The sequence below is a fragment of the Felis catus genome, chromosome B3, assembly GCF_018350175.1.
Source record: "Felis catus isolate Fca126 chromosome B3, F.catus_Fca126_mat1.0, whole genome shotgun sequence".
NCBI lineage: Eukaryota > Metazoa > Chordata > Mammalia > Carnivora > Felidae > Felis > Felis catus.
Genome location: NC_058373.1, coordinates 75,240,320 through 75,260,962, shown reverse-complemented (window position 1 = coordinate 75,260,962; position 20,643 = coordinate 75,240,320). Strand labels below are relative to the sequence as shown.

The window sequence follows — 20,643 nt, the reverse complement described above, 5'->3', positions numbered from 1 at the left end:
CCCATCCCCCCCACCCCACCCCCACTTTGGAGCCAGTCACTATTCCAACAGCCTGTTTGGCAATTCCACCTGCTTATTCTATGACAATTTCCATTGCACTGCACCCAAACGGAAGTGATCATCTTCCTCCAAAACTGTGCCAACCATTACTTTCTCTCGGTGGACAGTGTCTACATAAGAAGAGGCTGGGTTCCTCTCTTTTCTTTACCTTCCACAGAAACCACTAACCAAGTGGTAGGTTTACTGGTTAACACTCTGTTATCTCTTTATCCATCATCTCCCTTCCTTTAGCCCTCAACTGTTTTTGTAGGTCTTCATCACTTCCTGTGTTGTTACACCAATTTCCTCATGGGTCTGCCTGTCCAGCCCGCCATCTGTCTACATCACTGCCAGAGAGAGCTTCCTGAAACACAAAGCTAATCCCGCAAGTATCTTAGATTCAAATTCTTCCCTTAGCATCAATAATTAACATGGGTATAAGATGCGAGAAAATCACTTCACTTCTGTGCTTTAACTTTCCTTCTGTACAAAGGGAATTGTGCTGGATTTCTCTACCTAGAGCAGAAGGATTTCTATGATGATTAATTCAACACTGCTTCCTAAAAAGTAACTTTTAAGGATTGTAAATGTCAAAAAAAAAAAAAAACCAAGCGTATGATATAAAGCTGTTTTAAAGTTTTAACTAGAAGAATACTAAATTTTATTTTATAGTATGATACCATCAATGTAAAATGCATAGCAAAACCCTAGAAGAAAATGGTCTAAAATTTTAATGGTGAATGTCTCTTAATGATGTGATTATGGACAACTATTATTTTTTATAACACATTTTTTACATTTCCCACAATGAGCATAAAATTCTTCTATAACAGAGGCAAAATATTCAACTTTTTAAAACCTAAGCTGTCTGAAATAGGCACTAATACAAAAGAGAATTCCCAATATTTAAAACCGCTGTCACAATTCTGAGGAGGGCTGCTGGACATGATTACTCACTGAACTGTTACAAGGAATTGTCCTCTCTTTGTGCTTCTCCCAGGGTTACTGTCTAAGAGACACGACCAAGGACAATTCTGAACCATCACCACACTAACCGGCTAAGGAGGCTGGAAGAATACAGAAGGTGACAGTTAATTTAAAGGAGGCTCCATGTGGCTGGCAGGTCCAGACTGTGGTGGGTAACAATTGTAGCTCTTCTGGGGCCTTGGAATAAAATTCCAAATAGTAAGGCAGGCACTAAATAAAGTGTAATTTATATTTGGACTTTCACATAATTGCTAAGTGAGCAAAGCAGCCAATAAGATTTTCTACCAATTTTATGCATACCATCCAGGGGAACTGAAGAATAACCCCAAAAAGAATCAGTTATATATTCTTTCTTGGCAGCTGGATTTCATTAAAGGACCATTTTTCTACCTGTCTATATTTTCAGCTTCTTGGCTTATCTCTTTCAAAGAGAACGTTTCTTTTAAATTTGTCTACCAAGCAGAAGAGTAGACTCAGGCTAATTACAGGGGCACATGTAGATTTCTGCAGCTTTGTACAGAATGATCTGCATAACAATTTTTTAATAAAAATAGACTTTGCAAAAGTGGTCATTGGAAAAACTTAGCAGCTCTAAATCTGTGATTCTCAACCAGGAGCGATTTTTGTCCCCCTGGATCCCTTTTTCATTATCATAACTGAGGAGCCCCAACGGACTTCTAATGGGTAGAGGTCAAGGATGCTGCTAAACATCACATGATACACAGGAAAGGCCCCACCACAAAACATTATCCAGCCCACATGTCAAGGCTTTAAGGTTGAGAAACCCTTAAACAATCAAAAAGAATAAAATTGTCATTCATGGTAACCAGTTTTCAAGAGTGAGAGATAAATGTATTTAATTCTTTGTTAGACCCAAAGTCACTGACTTTCCTCCTAAGGGCCTGCCCAGTAGAACTCAGGACTCTCTCCAGAAACAGATTAGTTGTCTAGTTGTTTCCAACCTCTTTCCTTAATACCCAAGCAGCAAGCCTGTCCTTATCGACAGAAATCAGTAAGAGTTCCTTCTAAATTTCATTGACGCCTGGTCATAAAATTAACTGTCATTTTTCATCATATTAATTGTCATCTGATTCTTGACAGAGACTATTTTACAACCTGAGAGCAGAGAACAAGGATTAGGTACAAATTAGGCTCTGGATTGTCCTGAGGCCCAGAGAGGAAGAGAAGGGGTAAAGAAGAAGATGATCAAGACAAAATCCAATGTCCTCAAATTCTACCTGAATTCATCGTGCCAAACAACATACATGGACTTTACGATAAGGAGACATGGGTTTGAATTCCAACTCCACCATTTAAGAGCTGTGCAATATATGACAAGTAATTACCCTCCTGGAGTCTCAATTTCCTCCTATCCTAAGTGGAAATAATTACATGTCCCAATATTTTTGATCCCCCCCAAACAGTAAGTTATCATTAAACATTACCTTCTCTCTTTTATATTCAGCACTGTATTAGTGATTAGGTCATATTGATTTTCTAACACTCTTCCTCAACAGAAAAACAGTTAGTATCTCAGAGTCTTGGTTTCCACACTATAAAAGATATACATAAAGTGAGTATCAAATGATACATTCGCATCTGGTGTTGTGCCTGGTATTCAGAAAGCACACTAAAATGGTAGATATTGTTACTCTCCAGAAAGGTCTCATGACTGTTCATTTTCCTGAAGAAGACTCATCAACCCATGGTATGTTCTGATTAAAAGGTCTCCAACATCTGCAAGTTCCTGCACCAGGTAGTTCACTTTTCTGGTGCCACTCCCTTAGAATATCTGAGCATTCCACTCACTCCCAGGAGGGCACATCACCTGGGCTCCAGTGAGACGAAAGTCTAAATTCTCTTAAATATAGTCTGATTTTTCCCCATCCTGAGACTTGTCAGAATGAGAATTTTAAGTTCTAAATATCAAGGTTTATGTTCAGCATTGTACCTAGACCTTAGTGGATAGCTAAATAAATCACCAACAACACAGGAACAGGAACCTTTTGCCTGGGGCTTTAGATGAGAGAATGGGGGCCCTTAGACCTCCCCTATCTTTGCTGACTTTGCATAAGATGATCTCTGAAATTTCACCTACTTCTCTACTTGGAAATTTCCTCTTTTTCTCTATTTTGACTTTTGTAAAACGAGAGATGGTATCCAACTTTACTCTGCTCTGTATCTTTTTACAGCTTTTGACCCAGAGCAATCAAAGTCATCCTCTCAAAGCCATTGTATGTACTCTGTTATCTGGTCAAGTATACCAGGAGCTTCATTTCTTCTCTAGATTTGTCCTCCTTCCACCCTCCGCTGAAACACTGAGTTGAGGTAGCAAAGACTCACAAATACAGGCAATCTTTTGTCTCATAAAAAAAATCCCATAATCAGCCCCGTCTTTCTATTGCAATAGATTTTTGTTGCAATAGAAAAGATGATACAACCTAAAAGGAAGTCCAAAGTTAATTTTATGTCTTCTTCCATGAACTAATTTCCAGATAATCCTTCATGCGTCTGCCAGAACCTCTACCTCGAGACATTAATAACATCTTATCCTTCCTTACCCACTTTCTTCTTTACATACAGCTTGGTGAGCATTTTATCCTCTTATATTTGTTCACCTATCTTCCCACATAGACACCAAGCAGATGCTAAGCAGGGCTGACTCCTTTGTTCCCATAAACTGAGATAGCATAGAGCATGGCCCATTAAAAGTAAACAATAAATGTTTGTTTAAAGAATTGCACCTAAAACATCTATTTTCATATGCAGTGTAATATAGGGAATCCCTATATACAGAAAAATTGAGCAAAGATGTAATTGTACTACTATTGATGCAAGTGTACTACTCAGGCATCAGATGGACTGCCACCTGAGCTGATAGCAGACTGAGAAAGGTCATCTTGGCCTTTGAGTAATGCAAGATGGTGAAACCAGCCAGCAAACTCAGCTCACAATTAGGGATCCTAATGCCTATGAGGACTGGCATTGGAGTATCTTGCTTTCTTTCAGGCATACCAATTCAAATTAACCCAAGGTCTCACCTAAAGGTACAATCCTCTGGCTTCATTTCCATGGAACCATGAACCATGGGGCATCGCTCAGAGGAAGAGCTTCTTCTTTGGAGCTTGGGCACTGATACATTTGAAACCCATTTACCAATAAGTAGCTCTTAGAATGAGTCCTAATCATGAGACACGTGTGTAGTAATGAAGCAAAAAGCAAGTATCTTTTGAAATTGTTACAAACGAGCTGAACTTCAGTAAGAGCAATAAAGTAGGGCAAGAGAAACACTTTCTGGTTTTACTGTAATACAATCCTGTATACAGTGTTGTAGTAAAGAGTACATTTGACAATAGCAGTTCATAGCTCATTCTCAAGAATAGGAATGTTCTAGATAATTAACAATTCCATGAGCAAAGACATGATAGCTAAGAGTTAGTCAGTTTTAGGTACTTGAAATGTCATCTATGATGACTCAAACTTGAATATATTTTTAATTTTCTTTAGAAAGAGGAACTGTGAGAGCTTTAAAAAAATCTTAAGAGCATATCTGGCTCAAACCTCTCATTTTACAGATGAAGCACCAAGGCCCTAGTAGATTTATCTGTCCAAAGACACTGGTGGCTTAGTCTTAAATTTGTACATGTTTATTTACACTCCAACTTGTTTCAGAAAATATCTAAGCTGATCAAAACTACATTCAGTTCAGCAAGAGGAAATAACTAATTAAATAAGATTAAAGAGGGATAGCAGGTAAAAGCAAGATTTGTACACCATCAAGTCCTACATACTGGTTAGAAGTGGGCAACAAAACTGGTTCCAAGCTTTCTAACTGCCAATCATATAAAGAAAGAACCTCAATCTATTTCATAGTTTTGTGTCTATAAAATTAAGAACCAATTGCTCAGAAAGTTGCCAACCCTGTGCCAAGATTACAGAATAATTTCTCCCATACTACATTTTCATAAAGAAGGTAAAATGTTTCAGGCACATGGCTCAATACTGAGATAGAATCTAGATACAGGGGAGGAATAGATAGACTACACCCCCTGAGGAAAAGCTCAATAAGCAACAGTTTCCTCGCAGGCCATAAAGAGTGGCAGGATATATTCAATGTGTTAAATTGGAAAAATATGCAGCCAATAATTCTTTATCCAGCAAGGCTGTCATTCAAAATAGAAAGATAGATAAAGGGTGTCCCTAACAAACAAAAACTAAAGGAGTTCATGACCACTAAACCAGTCCTGCAAGAGATTTTAAGGGGGACTCTGAGGAGAGAAAAGATGAAACAAAACAAAAAAAGACCAAAAAAAACAAAGACTAGAAAGGACCAGAGAACACCACCAGAAACTCCAATTCTACAGGCAACACAATGGCAATAAATTCATATCTTTCAGGACGCACTCTAAATGTCAATGGACCAAACACCCCAATCAAAAGACATAGGGTAACACAATGGGTAAGAACACAAGATCCATCTATCTGCTGTTTATAAGAGACCCATGTTAGACCTAAAGGCACCTTCAGATTGAAAGTAAGGGGATGGACAACCATCTATCATGCTAATGGTCAACAAAAGAAAGCTGGAATAGCCATACTTATACCAGACAATCTAGATTTTAAAATAAAGACTGTAACAAGAGATGAAGAAGGGCATTATATCATAAGTAAGAGGTCTATCCACCAAGTACATCTAACAATTGTAAACATTTATGCCCCCCAATGAGAGCACCCAAATATATAAATTAATCACAAATACAAAGAAATTCATTGAACATAATACCATAATAGTAGGGGACTTCAACACCCCACTTACAACAATGGACAGGTCATCTAAGCAGAAAATCAGCAAGGAAACAATGGCTTTGAATGACACACTGAACCAGATGGACTTAACAGATCTATTCTGAACATTTCATCCTAAAGCAGTGGAATACACATTCGTCTTGAGTATACATGGAACATGGAACATTCTCCTGAATAGATCACATTCTGGGACACAAATCAGCTCTCAACAATGTACAAAAAGACTGAGATCGTACCGTGCATATTTTCAGACCGCAAGGTTATGAAACTTGAAATCATCCACAAGAAAAAATTTGAAAAGACAACAAATACCTGGAAATTAAAAAACATCCTACTAAAGAATGAATGGGTTAACCAAGAAGTTAAAGAGGAAATTAAAAAGTACATGGAAGCCAATGAAAATGATAACACAATAACCCAAAACCTCTGGGAGGCAGCAAAGGTGGTCATAAGAGGGAAGTATATAGTGAAAGATCTCAGATACAACCTAATCTTACACCTTAAAGAGCTGGAAAAAGAATAGCAAATAAAACCCAAAAACTGCAAAAGACAGGAAATAATAAAGATTAGAGCAGAAATCAATGCTATTGAAACCAAAAAAAAAAAAAAAAACAGTAGAACTGATCAATGAAACCAGGAACTGGTTCTTTGAAAGAATTAACAAAATTGATAAACCTCTAACCAGTTTGATCAAAAAGAAAAAGGAAAGGACCCAAATAATTAAAACAAGAATGAAAGAGGAGAGATCACAACCAACACTGCAGAAATATAAATAAGAGAATATTATGAGCAATTATATGCCAATAAAATGAGCAATGTGGAAGAAATGGACAAATTCCTAGAAACATATAAACTACCAAAACTGAAACAGGAAGAAATAGAAAACTTGAACAGACCCATAGCCAGTAGGAAATTGAATCAGTAATCAAAAATCTCCCAAAAAACAAGAGTCCGGGGCCAGATGGCTTTCCAGGGGAATTCTACCAAACATTTAAAGAAGAGTTAACACTTATTATTTTGAAGCTATTTCCAAAGATAGAAATAGAAGGAAAACTTCCAAACTCATTCTATGAGGCCAGCATTATCTTGATTCCAAAACCAAAGACCCCACTAAAAAGGAGAACTACAGAGCAATTTCCCTGATGAATATGATGCAAAAATTCTCAATAAGATACTAGTCAACTGGATCCAACAATACATCAAAAGAATTATTCACCATGATCAAGTGGGATTTATACCTGATATGCGGGGTATAGTTAATGAATCACATTAATGTGATTCATCACATTAATAAAAGAAATAATAAGAACCACATGATCCTCTCAATAGAAGCAGATAAAACATTTGATAAAATACAGCACACTTACTGGATAAAAAACCCTCAAGAAAGTAGGGATGGAAGGATCATACCTCAAGATCATAAAAGCTATCTACAAAAGACCCACTGCTAATATCATCCTCAATGGGGAAAAACTGAGAGCATTTCCCCTAAGGTCAGGAACACGACAGCGATGTCTCACCACTGTTATTCAACATAGTATTGGAAGTCCTAGCCTCAGCAATCAGACAACACAAAGAAATAAAAGGCATCCAAATTGGCAAGGAGGAAGTCAAACTTTCACTCTTTACAGACGACATGATACTCCAAATGGAAAACCCAAAAGATTCCACCAAAACACTGCTAGAACTGATCCATGAATTTAGCAAAGTCATGGTATAGAAAATCAATGCACAGGAATCCGTTGTAATTCTAAACACCAATAATGAAGCAGCAGAAAGAGAAAATGGAGGCATCACAATTCCGGACTTCAAGATATATCACAAAGCTGTAATCATCAAGACAGTATGGTACTGGCACAAAAACAAACACCCAGATCAATGGGACAGAATAGAGAACCCAGAAATGGACCCACAAACGTATGGCTAACTCATCTTTGACAAAGCATAAAAGAATATCCGATGGAATAAAGACAGTCTCTTCAGCAAGTGGTGTTAGGAAAACTGGACAGCGGCAAGCAGAAAAATGAACCTGGATGGTGTAAGAAAGATGACTTTCTTACACCATATACAAAAATAAACTCAAAATGTATGAAAGACCTAAATGTGAGACAGGAAGTCATCAAAATCCTCAAGGAGAAAGCAAGCAAAACCTCTTTGACCTTGGCCGCAGCAACTTCCAACTCAACAGGTCTCCAGAAGCAAGGGAAACAAAAGCAAACATGAATTATTGGGACCTCATCAAAATAAAAGCTTCTGCACGGTGAAGGAAACTAAAAGGCAACTGATGGAATAAGAGAAAAAGTGAGATATTTGAAATGACATATCAGATAAAGTGTTAGTAACCAAAATCTATAAAGAACTTACCGAACTCAACACCCCCCCCCTCAAAAAAATAATCCAGTGATGAAATGGCAAAAGACATGAATAGGTAAGTTTCCAAAGAAAACATCCAAATGGCCAACAGATACATGAAAAAAATGCTCAACATCCCTCATCATCAGGGAAATGCAAACCAAATCCACAAGGAGATACCACCTCATACCTGTCAGAATGGCTAACATTAACAACTCAGGCAACAACAGATGTTGGAGAGGAAGCAGAGAAAGAGGATGTCTTTGCACTGCTGGTGGGAATGCAAACTGATGCAGCCACTCTAGAAAACAGTATGGAGGTTCCTCAAAAAATTAAAAATAGAACTACCCTACGACCCAGCAATTACACTACTAGGTATTTATCCAAGAGATATAGGTGTGCTGTTTCAAAGGGGCACAGGCACCCCAATGTTAAAAGCAGCACTATGGACAAGAGCCAAAGAATGGAAAAGAGCCCAAGTGTCCAATGACTTATGAATGGATAAAGAAGATATGGTGTGTATACACACACACACACACACACACACACACACACCATATCTTCTTTATCCATTATGTGCACTATATACACACACACACACACACACACAATGTGTATACATACATACACACACCCACACACACACCCACAATGGAGTATTACTCAGCCATCAAAAAGAATGAAATCTTGCCATTTGCAACAACGTGGATGGAACTAGAGTGTATTATGCTAAGTGAAATTAGAAAAAGACAAATATCATATTACATCACTCATATGTGAAATTTAAGATACAAAATAGATGAACATAAGGGAAGGGAAGCAAAAATAATATAAAAACAGGGAGGGGGACAAAACATAGGAGACTCTTAAATATAGAGAACAAACTGAGGGTTGCTGGAGGGGGTTGTGGGTAGGGGTTGGGCTAAATGGGCAAAGCGTGTTGAGGAAGACACTTGTTGGGATGAGCACTGGGTGTTATATGTAGGGGAAGAATCATGGGATTCTACTCCTGAAATCATTACTGCACTTTATGCTAACTTGGGTGTAAATTTTTAAAAAATAATTTTTTTTATTTTTTTTTAATTTTTTTTTAACATTTTGTTATTTTTGGGGGGGGGGGGGACAGAGAGAGACAGAGCATGAACGGGGGAGGGGCAGAGAGAGAGGGAGACACAGAATCGGAAACAGGCTCCAGGCTCTGAGCCATCAGCCCAGAGCCCGACGCGGGGCTCGAACTCACGGACCGCGAGATCGTGACCTGGCTGAAGTCGGACGCTTAACCGACTGCACCACCCAGGCGCCCCTTTAAAAAATAATTTAAAAAAGGTAAACATTTTCCCCAAACACAATTGTGACAAATATTGAGGGGCAGCAATTTGTCAATATTTAACCTGTCCTATCTTTACTGTGTTCTCTCTCACCATGAACCCTCCACTCATCCACTCAGTGGTCTAGCAAGATCCAAGAGCATTCCTCAATATCTCCCACTTTCTCCCCACCCAATCAGTCAGACAGTTTTACTAATTTTGCCTCCCAAATATCTCACAACCAATCATTTCCTTCTATCCTGAATTTCTCTGTCACTCTGTCATCATTTCACCTATAATAATTCTCTACATCTAATCTTGTGTCCCCGCTGGTCACAATCCCCACAGAGACCTTGTGATCCTTCCAAACACAACTCTGATGATGTCATTCCCCTGCTTAAAACCTTTCAGGATTTCTCCAGTGCCCTCCAAGTAACATTCCAAGTCCTTAATACAGCAGAGCAGGTATTGCATTCTTTGGTCTCTGTTTCCAGCCTTTTTCACACTCTCGTCCTCACTCTCTTTCGTCCAGGCACACAGGTTTATGGGCAGTCCCAATAGGTACTTTACACTTTGTTCCATCAGAACCCTGAAGTCTTCAAGTATTCATTTCAGTAGTGCCTTATGTGCATTTGTCACATTGTAACCAGTTGTTTCCTGAGGTAAACATGTTGTCAAAACCTTTCTATCCCATGCATGTAAACCTCACAAGGTAAGGAGCTTCATCTTTCTGGCTCACTGTTGTATTTTTTACCTCACATAGTACCAGGCATAGTGCAGTGAAATACTTGAATGAATAAGGAATGGGATGATTAAATGGATAGAAAGTGAATAGAGGCTAGCTATCCTATTTTTCCAGATAGATAGACAATTTTACGTGATGTGTAGAGCCACCTGTTGGCAGACCTCCACCACTGGTCTCTTGTGTTTCCGCTGGTCTTCCAATAAAAAGGCATTGACAGCTTTGTTCTGGATTGTCTTTGCAAGGATATCTACATAGTCAACCACCTTGGAAGACAGAGGTGATATCTCTCTGTGAAGCAGAGGGCCTATTTGTTTCCTGACCGTAAACATATCTCCCTCTGGAGCAATAGTTTGGGAAGATTGCTAGCAGCCCTCTTCCACAACTGAGGATTTCTTAAATTCAGGGTTTCTCTGGCAAAAATCTGTGTACACAGCATCTACTTGGGCTGCTCTCCATTGCCTCTGTGGGATGCAGAAGGCCAAAGGAACCAATACAAAAATGAAGCTTGTGATATTTTCTGTGCCCTGAGTAATAAAGTTCTCTGTCTCTGACCCAAGAGTCTCACGTCTTCTGCCAGCATCTATGAAACAATGGCAGACTAATTTGATAGCTTGCAAATCGGATAAAATCTTAGACTCTTAACAGTTCTTGACACCATGAGCTGTAACAATTGGCAGAGCTGGGAGAAAGGGGTAGAGGCTGAGATCCTCTTGTGAAAACTGGGAATCCTACGAACCACAATATTCCGATTGGCTATGGATTTGAGCTCTTCTTCAAAAGTTAATTTGGAGATGTTTCAAAAAATATGCCAACTCTTGTCTTCAGATTTCATAAATACCATATTATAATATGGTGTTAATAAAAATGTAATTCTGGGAGCACTTGCAACAGAAAGGTCTCTGTTCAAAAGTAAGACTCCTGCACCCTATCCCAAGCCTATTAAATTGGAACTATACTCAAAAATTATTTTTATAGTTGAAATAGCAGTTTTGTACCGATCCATCGATTTTCCCCCATACCTCCTAGGAACCAAAAGCTTGCATCCTCCCTCAAACATATCTATATACATATGTATATGTATATGTATATGTGTATGTGTGTGTGTGTGTGTGTGTATATATATATATATATATATATATATATATATATATATATATATTCAGCATCAGGATCCAAACCCCTAACTTTTAAAAGAGTTAAAGCTATGCCCACACCCTGATCTCATTCCATCCTTTCTGTTTGTAATAATCCCACCCATGTTCTGCAATTCTATAGATCACCATCTAATATACATTTTATGGATAGTAAAGAGAGAATACATGATGGTGATAAGGAGAGAAAGCCTATCTACAAACAAGATAAACACAACGTGCCTAAACCTCTCCATTTAGAATAGGGCAAGTATATAACGTAGATAAAAAAGAATTTATAAAGTTTTCCTTTAATAGAAAGTGAACTTACAGTCTTCTCTTTCAACCTATAGGTGCAAAATTAAATGACAGCTCTAGCAAGCAAAGAAGCTCGGTATTCAGTAGTCTTTATTGCCACAGTAAGGTCTGAATTTTCTGCTTCCTTTTATTTCACAAGTAAGCTCCAAACCTTGCAGCATCCTATATGAAAAGCACTGCTTGCTCAAATGCCAAGAATGAAAGATCTAATTACTGATGGAAACTCACCTGTGAGCACAACCCAGCAAGCGCCGCTCGCGGGGCTCATTTAGAGTCTCTTAATGGCTTTGATTCAAAGAACTCCCTGAAGACTGAACTGATTACATCAGGATTTCTGGCTGCAATGGTCAAAGTAATATCCACAGGATATGACAGGAATTATGATGGATATCGAAAGCTCTGCAAATCGAAGAGTAAAATCACTTTTCTACCTGAGAGTTCTGTTCCCTATAAAACTCAGAATATATCAACAGTGAAAAGTTAATCTCTTCCCAGGAGAAGTAATGAAGATACACAACACACAACTCTGCCGGAGAAAAGGAAAAGAATCTTTCCTGTGTGAAGATTTTCTCCTCATATAATCTAATTGGAAATTGCATATGATACTAAATAATGTGTTGGATTAAATACCCACCAGACTAGCATAGAAAAAAATTGACCAGCCTTCATAGTACACATAAATTTATTGTTGAAAACTTTCTCTTTAGAAATCAATGTCTTTCAGATATTAAGATGTGTCTTTGAATGTGACCTAAGGCATGCTGCTATGACAAAAAGTTTCAATTTAACTTTAAAAAACTGGTTGTGGGAAAGTATTCTTTTCGTTTGTGAACCTACATTTATAGAACAAATCTATAATATATATACACACACATACACACACACATTTAAAATGAAAACCAGTTAAAGCCCAAATGATTTATGTAGATTTTCTGCCCTTAAGAGAATGAAGCAGAACACCCCACTTCTAACGTGTGGGCCTAGTGACTTACTTCCAAAAAGTAGGGTGTGGAGGGGGTGAGGGACGTGTAAGAGTGGAAACACCTGACAAACATGATCTCAGCAAAGAGTTCAAGGTTTACACCACCAATGACAACTCCCGCGCTTTTGATAGGATACCGTGAGAAAGGCACATTCGCCTCTCTGGTTCTCCTCTCCAAAACTCCCAACCCCACACTACTCATAAAGAAAACATCAGACAAATCCCAGTTAAGGGACATCGACAAAATACCTGACCAGAACTCCTCATAACTGCCCAAGTCATCAAAAACAAGGAAAATCTAGAGGCTGGTAAAAGGATATAAGCTTTCAGTTATATGATGGCCAAGGTCTGAGGTCCAATGTATACCAACGGGAAATACAATTGATAATGCCATATTGTATATTTCAAATTTGCTAAGGAAATAGAATTTAGGTGTTCTCATCAAAAGAAGAGATAACTTTTTTAAAAAAATAAAATAAAATAAGTTTCCCATGTTTCTTATTCTGTATATTGAAAATGAAAGCAAAGTGAGTTGCATTGTCTAGTAGATAGCAATTCTTGTCATATAGTGTTCACGGAATGATCATTAGAGGTGCTCTGATTTGCATGTGAATGGGGAAATTAAACTATACTCTTGAAAGACCAAAAAATAAAACAAAAGAGAGTCTGAGAAACTGCCATAGCCCAACGGAGCCTTCAAACATGATGAGTAAATATAATGTGATATCCTAGATGAGAGCCTGGAACAGAAAAATAACAGATGGATATTAAGGAGACCTGAATAAAATGCGGCCTCTAGTTGATAATAAGGTATCAATATTAATTCATTAGTGATGACAAATGTATCATACTGTAAGATGTCGATAATAGGCAAATCTATTTTTGGTGGGTACATAGGGACTCTACTATCTTCACAATTTTCCTGTAAATCTAAATCTATTCCAAAATACAAAATTTATTTTTAAAGGTTTTTTTAAGGAGTCAATAAACTATTTTCTGAAAAAAAAATTAAAGCTCCAAACTCTGAAGCCCGATTTGATCCTAAGCCAGTGGTGATTATCTGATTATATCCACATAGGCTAATTACAACATAGTTATATTTTTACATAACTAGGTAGCATCTAAAAGTAAGACGAAGAACTACGTGTTAACCCAAAGAATAAAAATGCACTGGTATTCACAAAATCTTCCATATCACATCTGAATCCCATCTTCTAAATGTCTATTTCTCTAGCAAACGCTTTCAAAACAGAAGCCACTGTTTTACTGTTCCTGGTAAATACAAAGCACTGACCTTAGCTGACAGCAAAAATAAAGTATGCAAGGTTAACAAGGTATGAATTCAGGATTAAAAAGTTACATTCTCAAAAAAAAAAAAAAAAACAATTCCTCCTATACATGGGGCCTGAAAATCCTTTCCCAGGGTATAAAGTATCTTACAATTACAGAGATTTAATTGCAAATTCATTCTGATTCATAATGAACCTAATTTTCTACTTGAGTCTAAATGACTGGCAAGGGTTGTTTTGATTCCATGGCTTGGCGATGGGCCTTTCCCAAAGACACGGAATGAGATGAGACAGAGAGAGAGGGGAAGAAAACTGTACTATTCACGCTATAACTCAGCAGCTCAGCTCTATTTGTATTTATATAGATTTCATATATACTGAAGCGATGTTCTAATTGGTATTTAAGTTCCCGATATATCTCGTGAGTTAAATGAAGTCTCATGAGATATATTGGGAACCTAAATACCAATTAGAGCATCACTTCAGTACGAAAATATGTACTTATTTCCAAACACTGAATTATAAACTACTGACTGTAGAAACCAGACCATGTGTGAAACATTGCCTACTCACATACCTTCATATCAGCAATTTTACATGTTGCATCCACTTAGAGTATTTGAGTAATGCGACACCTACCTTCCTCTTCACAGAAGCCCAATTAAAGTACCAACACTCCGTGTTCTAGGGAAAAAATTAAGCACATAAACTAAACCCTAGTTGCAGAGTTGTTCCACAATATTTATAATATGGAAGAGCTCATTTCTAACAAGAGAGACTGCTTAAATGAACATGCACATCTGTGTATTGGTATATTATGCAATCATTAAAATGGCTATAGAATAACATTTAATGTCAGGAAAAAATTTTTACCGTATACTGGGGGCGGGGAGTCAATTACCTGTTTATTCTCAGATCAACCCCCATCATTCTCTGCTCTGTCGCATCGCACAGCGAACTATATTTCCCTGCCCTGGGGTATCCAGCAGTTTCAGACTACGAAAGGCACCAGCGAACACTACGGTGTGGGTGTGTAGCCAACAATGTCACGATGCATGCAGGTCACCAGGGACCCATTTTTTTATGGTTTCTAAGTGTGCCTCCCCCAGCTCCCACAAGCTTGCATGTGATTTCCCATCAAGGGAGCCCCTGCAATTATTCTTTGGAAAAAGTGTCTTCAGGCTGTGGGAGCTCACATCGCCTAGCAAAGATCTAGAAATGCCTGCGTACTTTGGAGAAGGGGTTACCAGTAACCAATGCCTGAGATGGGCAAGGGTTATAACAACACAGCTCCTTTGCTTCAGGATCGGAGAACTGAGGTGCAGCTGACACTGCAGGACCCGGCTACAGCCACCGTCTGAGGAACTTTGCCTGGCTTTTCCTCCTCTCTGATCCTGCCTCTCCACTCCTTACTTCCAGGACCCCGTCTGCAATAATTCCTAACACGCAAACCCTTGCCCCAGGAGAACTCCCTCTCCTACCACACCTGTGCTGCCCCCTGCAGAGGCTCCAGCTCCTGTCAGCTAACTTCCCCCTACTTGGCCAATACAAGCACGCTCAAATCTCTCATGTTAATCTCTCAAATAGGACATTACTCAGAAGAGTGGGACTGTGGGATTGGGGATGGGGTATTTGGGTGTCTCAGGTAAAACTGCACAATCTTGAGCCACCCCAACATCTTGGGCCTCCGCTGCCCTTTCAGAGTAAAAAGGGCATCTCAGCAACAGGCTTGATCTGTGTCACCCCCTCATCTTATGTGGCCCAACCCCAAGAAGCAGCTGGCCTAATAGCAAGAACGGTTTGCTGAAAATTCACTGTGGCTAATGTGCATATAATATTCCATCACTGCAACTTTGCAGCGTTGTGTTCCGATGGTTTATAGATCTTGGTTCCCAAAGGAGCAAGGTTTCACAATCGTCCCGTTCAGTTATAAGCTAAAACTGTCTGCTGGTCACTTTGGGCCTCTCGTGCCATTGTTCCAACAGGCAGAGGGGTTATTGTACTAGCTGATGATACATACAATCTATCAAAGGGAAACTGCATTGGGGCGACACAAGAGGGCCAGAAGACTACGCCAGAACCCAGAAGATGTACCGTGGCACCTTCTACTACTTCCAGGTCCACAGTAAAAGTCAACGGGAAGATTACAACAACCTAATCAAGGCAGACCACCAATGACATATATGCTTCAGGGAGAAAGATTCAGATCATTCCGCCAGAACCCAGTTGAGGTGCTCCTGGGTGTCGTGTCAGAGAACGTGGAATGGACCGTACAAGACAAAAAAAAAAAAAAAAAGATGTGTCAATAATATGGCCTCATGACGTCTACAGAAACGAGGACTGCCCGTAGATATTAACAAAATACCTACGTCCACCTTTCTTCTTCCTTTACTCTTTTGTTTGAGGAGTACTGGCGAGTCCTAATTTCATAATTTAGTTCTCAGAAAACCGAACCACAAATAGGAGCACCTGGAACTAACAGAGGTGCTGCGGTGCTGCAGATCACCTGGAGAACCTAGCTTGGCTAACACAGTTACTCTGTGCCTCCATCTGGGGGAAAGGAGGGAAATGTCTGTCTGTCTAAGTGACAGCTGCCTCCTGATAGGTGCCAGTGTGAAGTCGTTGCCTAGACATTAGACTCAGGCAGAAGAGTGAAAGGGGGTGCTGAGTGACAAGAAGGAGACAGTAATAGCCACTCTCCTGTTGGCTCTCAGATTCATTTCTTGCTCTTTGCCCTCCAGCGTGGCACAGGCAACGACATGTCCTCAGCCCAGAGTATTTAACCAGACAACCAAAGGATGGAAGGGGTGGAGAAACCTGGGTACTCTTCCCCTGCTCTCCCTGCCGCGAGTGCACCCTTACGGCAGCTGCGTCTTTCCTGTGGCTCCAGCCTCCACCGGCCCTCACCGCCGTCCGGCCCTAGTTCTGCAGCCCTCTGCACGGATCTGCCTCCAGCTAGATGGCCCTGGTGTCCGTATTCTGTTAACACTGCCTCTTCCCTTCATCCCTTCATGTCTGGGAGTAAGGCATTTTCCTACTGCTGGTCGTTTCTGGGTTGCCTCGCCAATCTCTGTTTGGCTACTAAACTCTGGCATCAGCTGTGTAATAAATCCCCTTTATTTTACGCTTGTTTGAAACATATACAGTGGTTTCTATTTGCTGATGATTCCTAATACCATTCTTTTTCATTTATGTTTTACTTTTGAGAGAGCGCAAGTAGGGGAGGGACAGAGAGGAAGGGGGACAAAGGGTCTGAAGTGGGCTCTGTGCCGACAGCAGAGAACCCAGTGAGGGGCTTGAACTCACGAACCACGAGATCATGACCTGAGCTGAAGTCTGACGCTTAACTGAGCCACCCAGGTGCCTGATACCATTCTTAAGTATAAATATAAATACCACAAAGCAATATGTCCTCAGTTAAAGAAAACACACATAGATATTCATAAAAATGTCCTGAAAAGATACACTTTCAAGTTGTTAACAGTGGCCAAAATTCTGAGATACAGTAATCCTCCCTTATCTGGAGGGATACATGCCATGACCCCCAGTGGGTACCTGAAACTGAACAGTACCGAACCCTATATGATATGTCCTATAGTTTTTTTTAATTTACTTACAAATTAGGCACAGTGAGATAGCAATAATGAAATAGAACAATTAAAACAATGTATACTTAAAAAGTTATGTGAATGTGGTCTCTCAAAATATCTTATTGTACTGTACTCACCCTTCTTCTTTGTGATGATGTGAGATGATACAATGCCTTCATGGTAACACGAAGTGAGGTGAATGATGTAGGCACTGTGACTAGCATTAGGCTACTGTTGACCTTCAGCGATAGGTTAAAAAAAAAAAGGACCATCTGCTTCTAGATGACAGTTGACCACAGGTACCTGAAACCACAGAAAGTGAAACCAGAAGTAAGGTAGGACTACTTTACCAAAACTCTCCTCTTCCGTCCACGTAATTCATTTTTGAGGTCCCAAAGGGAAACATATTCATAGACCATAATGTCCAGCAAACAAATACTCTTACTAGTAGATCTGTCCTCCAATCCTAATATGGAACGCTGGTGAGCAAGACTAGACTATGATTTCTTCTTACCCCCACCGACGGTGTCTTCCTGCTCCTCTCACTTGCTCGCCATTGGACATACGCCGGTTGTAGGTTCCAGGCTGTCTCCAGGCTAGGGGAAAAAGAGGGAAGAGTTGAAGAACTGAGGGAAACCTCTCCAAATCACTCTAGTATTTAGGAAGTATGTAGCAGCTGCACCTGCAGCTGAGGGAGGGAGAGAGCCCAACTGAGCTACAGGTGCCTGGGGCCACGAGAAGCTGGGGGCAGGGTAGGAGGACTGAGAAAACAACTCCAAGGAATGCCAGCGGCAGGAAGCAGCAGCCATCAGTGACCAGGGGAGAAGAAAAGCAACAAACTATTGCTTGTAGTCCTGAGGCACAGACAGGTGAAAGCTGCTAGGGAAAAAGGCAGGACGAGACTGAGTATTCACTTTTTACATAAAGTTCTCACTCTCTTTGAGAAGCAAATAATCATCCAGGAGAGGGGCCAAGAACATAGTCCTTTATCACTGCATTATACTTGAGATCTTGAATCTCTCCCAATGATCAAAGCTTTGTCGCTGGATTAATCTCACTGTACCTGGGGCCCTCTTCTCAGGTTGAGCTCTCTCATGAGAAATACAGCAGACATTGCTGCATGGGACCCACATCTAATCCTATCCCCTTTTACTTAAAAGGACTCTCCCATCTTGTACAGAGACCTACCCTTCTCTGAGCAAACCTGTGCTTTAGGGAAGGCTGATACCAGGTGTAGCCCTGGGAGGCAAATGCTGATTGGTGTAAGCCAATCACGGAGATCCTGTTCTCCTTGCCAGTAATTGGTTTAGGCATGAGCAGATGAGGCACTTGTGTTCAATAAAACATGAGAAGATGTCTGCTTTCAGGCTTCTGGGAAAGCCTTCTTCAGTCTTAAGAAGACCCACATGAGAAAATGAGTTCTTCTAGATGTGGTCATTCCTGGTTAGGACCTTGGAAGCGTTAGAGGGGAAGTTAGGAGGGGAACATGCCTGAAGACAAATCCGAAATGCTGAGGATGGCACAGCAGAAAGACAGAAAAAACCTGGAGTCTAATGATGTAATTTATCCATTAAATGAGCCAATGCTGACACTGTCCTATCCTTGGTTTGTTAAATACTTAATATCCTGGTTTAAGTGAATTAGATTTGGAGTTTTCTGTTGCTTGTAGTCTAAAACATTCTAATTGGTACAAGAAGTATCTCAGACCTTCTCCTAATGAGTTGTGTTTTAGTTGGAGTTATTAATGCTAGTTGTCCTAATAAATCATCCCCCAATCTCAATGCTTTAACCTAATAAAAGTTCATGGCTGGCTCATGATCAGATGTTTGTCATATAACCTTTTTCTGTGTGGCTGAGAGCTTCTTTCTTCTTCTTAGGTTTCCAGTATCCTTTGGTGTTTCATTGAAATCACCCATTGGTTCCTCTGCATTCAGGTAACGGATAACTAAACTGGGAGAATATAAAAGATGGCAGAAGACATTTAGGGGCCAGATCTGCCCAGAGAGTTGATTCATTCACATGTTTTCTAGGCATGTCCAGTGCACTTGTCAAGTTTACATTCGTCTACACATTACAGAATCCCAACTGCACAAGCGCTAACAAATGGGGTTCATTTTTACACACACATACAAAATCCAAACAAGACGGGTGCCACCCAGGACCCAGCATCCTTCTGTCTTTCCACTCCATCATCCTTACTATGTGTCTTTCTTCCTTATGCTTCCCAACGGTGTTACACTTCTAGGAATTCGAGTATTATACTAAATTCCAGACCAGAAGGAGGAGAAAGGGCTAACGGCATGTTTCACCTGTCTGTCTCCTTTTAGTCTAGGAACTTTCCTGGAAGCCTTACCCAGAAGACTTCTGCTTGTTTTTCATTGGTCAGAACTGCATCTTCTAGCAAGGGAGATTGGGGTAATAAGCACTGAACTAGCTACATTGCCATCCTGAACAAGTGGGCTTCTGTAACCAAGGAAGAAGGGAGGATGGATGATGGATACCAGGTAGGCAACTATGAAAGTGTGCCACTCATCCAGAGCTTCAGCTGAGACCTCTAGGACACTGGTTCTTTTCTCTGCTTCTTTTGAGGCCTTTACATCAGGAGTCCAACCAATGAATATAAATACCCTCACTTTCTCTACCGTCCATGTGCTGAAGGAGTTGAAGATTTCAGATTTGCTACCTGTATGGTACACACAGGAGAGCTAGTTTGTGCAGACACACCCCGAATGCCCTTGTTAATCACTATCTTGAAAATCCTGCCCTCCCTCTATACTCCCATCAAGCAGAATGTGCAGCAGAATGTGTTGTTCCGTGTTCAAGGTCAGGGGCTGTGGGGTGGCCAATCCAGAGTGTCTCCATTGTAACAAGGAGTATCCAGGTAGCAGGACTTGATCCCCTTGGAAACGCTGGCTGTGCAAGGAGGGGAAGGGCCACTGATGGTTGCTAGATTAAACTGCTATGATATAAAACTTGCTGCACGTAGATCCCAGCAGCGGATGATTTGTCCAGTCAGCTGCTCCTTGACCCCTCTGTGTGTAAGTTACCCCAAAACACCTCTGTCTTGATTGTCTTTTCTTTGGCCTCACTGGGCCATC

General features: G+C 40.1%; 1 long non-coding RNA gene across 1 annotated transcript in view; it reads right to left on the bottom strand.

Moving 5' to 3' along the window:
* The window catches only part of LOC123386022, a 147,548-nt gene extending 129,249 nt beyond the window's left edge, over nucleotides 1-18,299 (bottom strand). The window contains exons 1-2 of the long non-coding RNA XR_006599429.1: nucleotides 18,060-18,299; nucleotides 17,683-17,848 (exon numbers count right to left, since the gene is read on the bottom strand). This is a non-coding gene — a long non-coding RNA (uncharacterized LOC123386022). The remainder of the gene's footprint in view (nucleotides 1-17,682; nucleotides 17,849-18,059) is intronic.
* Nucleotides 18,300-20,643: the final 2,344 nt, after the last annotated feature.